The sequence below is a fragment of the Camelus bactrianus genome, chromosome 13 (genome assembly GCF_048773025.1).
Source record: "Camelus bactrianus isolate YW-2024 breed Bactrian camel chromosome 13, ASM4877302v1, whole genome shotgun sequence".
Taxonomy (NCBI): Eukaryota; Metazoa; Chordata; class Mammalia; order Artiodactyla; family Camelidae; genus Camelus; species Camelus bactrianus.
This window is the reverse complement of record NC_133551.1, coordinates 68,533,064-68,537,494: the sequence shown is the minus strand read 5'-3', so window position 1 is coordinate 68,537,494 and position 4,431 is coordinate 68,533,064.

The window sequence follows — 4,431 nt, the reverse complement described above, 5'->3', positions numbered from 1 at the left end:
TAGGACGGCCCAGGGTAAACTTTTCAGCTTGTTGTAAAAGATCACAGGTGGCGGCCACAGCCCGGAGACAATCTGGCCATTCTTGAGTTCCAACATCCAATTGTTTGGAAAAGTAAGCTACTGGCCTTCTGGTGGTATCTAAATTTTGAGTTAGCACTCCAAGACTCATGCCTTGTCTTTCATGCACAAAAAGATCAAATGATTTTCTAATGTCTGGGAGACCAAGGGCTGGGGCTGTTAAAATTTTCTCCTTGATGGCATTGAATGACTTATGGCATTCCGCAGCCCCGCTTAATGGCTTGTCACCTCTTTTGAGAGCCTCATATAGAGGTTTTGCTATGAGTCCAAAGTTTGGAATCCAAATACGACAAAACTCAGCCATTCCTAAGAATCTTCTCAATTGCTTTCTGTTGGCAGGTACAGCCTCCCCAGCTATTGCTTTCCTTCGATCCGGCAGTAAGTTTCTTTGTCCTTGTGATAACTCAAATCCTAGATATTTCACAGTTAGTTGGGAAATTTGTGCCTTTCCCCTGGAGACTTTATATCCCCGATCTGCCAAAAAGTTTAAAGTGAGGATTGTATTTTGATCTGAAGCTTCCTTAGTTTTACTAGCAATTAGTATATCAGCCACATACTGGAGTAAGAGTCCTTCACTTAATTGGAGATCCTTTAAGTCCTTGGCTAAGGCCTCCACAAAGATGCTAGAGGCATTTTTAAATCCTTGTGGAAGTACCGTCCAGCAATATTGCTGTTTTATATTAGTTTCTGGATCATCCCATTCAAAGGCAAAGAGTTTCTGGGACTCAGGACTTAGGGGTATGCAGTAAAAGCCATCTTTTATGTTCAGAACTGTAAACCAGCAAAAGTCTCCTGATAAAGCTGTAAGCAAAGTATAAGGATTTGGCATCACTGAATGTACGTCCTCTACAATTTGATTAATGGCTCTCAAATCCTGCACAAAACGATCACCTCCAGTCCTAGGTTCTTGTACCAGTCGGATGGGAGTGTTATATGGGGACTGACAAGGTCGGATTAATTGGTGTTTAAGAAAGGTAGTTATCAGAGGCTTTATACCTTTCTTCATGTGCCTCTTTAAAGGGTACTGCTTTAACTTTGGAGCCTGGGCACCTGGACGGAGTTTTACTACTACTGGGTCAGCCGTCTTGGCTCTTCCTGGCGCCCCATCAGCCCAAACATCTGCTCTTACCTTCTGCAGAATTTCTTCAGGGAAATCTGGTTGAGGCTTGTCTCCCAATTTTAATGGCGTGGCTTGGAGGGTGCAGTCTCGACCTGGGAATACTTTAGTATCTACTTTTTCTGCTGAGAAATTTGTTGGTAGAACTTGCCCTGACGAGGAACTAGGACATTCATGCCCATATGTAAAGCTGTACTTCACGCAAGTTTTCTCTATGTGACATTCAAGCGGTCGTAGAAAAGGTTTACGAGAGGCTTCCCGAGATATACCAGTGATGGATGCTGTCTTGGGGGAGAGGGGGCCCTGTCTGTTCTTGGGACACTCCCGTTTCCAGTGTCCTTTCTGTCTACAAAAGGCACATTGTTGTGGCCCAACAGATGGATGGCCTTTTCGGCCAGGTTTTGGAGGTCCCCAGGGCCTTACCGGTGGTCGTTTGTCCTCTCCTGCAGACATCCTGCTGGGTCTTGAATGGTCACAGCTGAGCAGAGCAATTTGCCTCATGATGCGTTGCTCTTGCTTTTTCCAAATTTCACCTCGGGATTGGAACACTTCAAAAGCAATCTGGACCAACTGAGACATTGGCATCCACGATCCCCCTTCCAGTCCTTGTAGTTTTTTTTTTATATCTGGGGTGCTCTGACTGATAAAGATTATATTGACCAGTCCCATGTTATCTGGGTGTTCCGGATCAATATCAGTATATTTTCGGAAAGCCTCAAAAAGCCTCTCAAGGAATATGAATGGGCTCTCCTCAGGCCTTTGCCATACATTCTGGACCCTCTTGAAGTCCTTTGCCCCCTTTTGAAGTCCAGCTATTAAACATTCTTTATAGTGATTTAGCCTTGCTTGATCCCCTGGGTCATTGGGATCCCATCCTGGCTCAGATCTAGGGATGGCCTGCTCTGCTGGAGTTCTGATTGGATTATTTGGTTGTAATTCATGGAGCCTTTCAGCTTCCTCATAGGTCTTCTCTAATATCATTCTGCGTTCCTCTGGACTAAGGAGGATAAGCATGAGAGTCTGTATGTCAGCCCAGTTTGGATGATAAAAAGCAAAAATGAATGTAAACAGATTCTCCATTTCTTTAGGATCATCTTGATAAGACGGCATTTTAGCTTTATAATTATGTAAATCCGTGACTGATAAAGGAAAATGCCTGAATCCAAGTGCTCTGGGTTGGCCTGGGTCATCTAAGCCTGCTGGGACCTGCCTTAACTGAAGTTGCCCTGCCTTGGGTAGAGTGTTCCCTGGGCCAAACTGAGTACCCTGGTGGGTGCAGGGAAGGGAGACTATTCCTTTGTGACCATTTGGTAAGGGCGAATAGAGAGTGGGACCAGCAGCCCTAGGATTGGCAGGAGCCTCATCACTGCCTGCAGGAAGATCCCCTTCAGAAGTTGAGGGAACCGCAAGAGGTGCTGACGGAGGGACTACCGCAGGAGGTGCTGACGGAGGGGCCACCGCAGGAGGTGACGACGGAGGGGCCACCGCAGGAGGTGCCAGCAGAGGGACCCCTGCAAGAGGTGCTGACGGCGGGGCTAGTTCATCATTAGGCTCAGACACAGGTAAAACACACTTTTTCTGAAGTTCTTCCCTCTGAACCATCATTTTAAATCCCTTAGGCAAATTTCTCCTCTTATGTAAAGACATAAATGATTGTACATATGGGATTTCATCCCATTTTTTATTTCTCTTACAAAACGAGTCTAATTGTAAAATAGTATCATAGTTCAAAGACCCATTCTTGGGCCATTTTTCCCCCGACTCCAGTTGATATCTGGGCCAGTCAGTGTTACAAAAGAGAATCATTTTCTTCTTTTTCATAGGCTCAGAGCTAAACATTGACCAATCTTGAAGAATACTTCCCAAGGGACTGCTGTCAGGTATGCTCTTACCATTCCCCATTTTGGAAGGGTTTTCTTCCTCAGGATGACCAGAGCAAAATGATGTAAAACAGAGTCAATAAAGTTCTGCTGCAGTCATCCAATGGTTAACCCCTATTAGCCAATTCCTTACAAATAAAACAGTCAGACATAGACAAAAAAATCCAAAGGCCTGGGGCTCTATCCCGATATTTTGAGAACTTCAGCCGGCTGTAACCTTTTTATACTGTCTCCCTTAGGGTGGGGATCTTGATGAAGTTATTACACAGTTTAGGCAGCGCGTTTTAACGAGGTTACTCACGCAAAAGATCCAGGAGCTGTTTCTTTTCCTAAAAGTGAAAGTAGCGTCGAGGAGCCTGGAGCGCCACTGCCGCAGGAAGCAGGAACCAGGAACCAGCAACCAGCCTTCAGACAAATTCGGTCTAGGTGACTACTCAGGCTCCTTGGAGAGGGCCTACACTCAGCCGGGGGCTACAGTGCCTCGGACAGGTGGTCACAAGATTTTAATCCCTTGGAGATGGCCAGAAAGTGTTACCTAGCCAGGGCTCGCTGCTTGGTGCGCAAAGAAGCCAATTCCAGGGCATCAGGTTTTGAGAAAACAAAGGACTTTATCGCGAGGTCACCGGCAAGGAGACAGGAAGCAGGCCTCAAATCTGTCTTTCCGAGCCAGGGTATGGGGCAAAATTTAAGGGGTTAGGGAAATTTCTAACTCAGCACAACGTGATTGGCAAGTTTCAAAGCAGTCCATATATGGTAATCAAGGTACTATGGCAGCCGGAAGCCGGATTTTTCTTACTAAAGGACTCCTTGCTTCTACTGATAAAGCACTCCAGCAGCAACGTTTCTATTGTTTGAGTTCCCTAGACTGCAGATTCTTGGTTTCCCAGGAAACATGTCTTCCGGGAAACATGCGCTCCCCTGTAGCACTCATGCAGCGCTGTCTCTATAAAAATCTCAAGTTTGATTAATCAACAACCCATTTAAGGAGTCAAAGCCAGTTTAAGCTGGTCAATATTTTATCTGCTGTTTCACTTTGATGAGGTATGAAAATGTTTTCAGATTTTTGGGAAAAAAAATATAATCTGCGGTTTATAGAAACTATGACCAAAAAAGTAACTGCATGCCCTTAAAAAAAATGGTTCCAAAGAGCACACTTCCTGTGCGCAGGTCGGTGACTTCACAGGGATTCCCATTCAGTACGAGAGCTAACACATTGCCCTTAAGAAAAATGGCAACTTTCTAGTTTCTCTGCCCTCTTCCAAGATGGTTTCCTCTATGGTCTTGGGCCTTGGCCTGGAGCTTCTTCCTGGCTTGTCAGGGGGCGTGGTTCATTGAGCAAAGCCTTGCGTGCCGGCG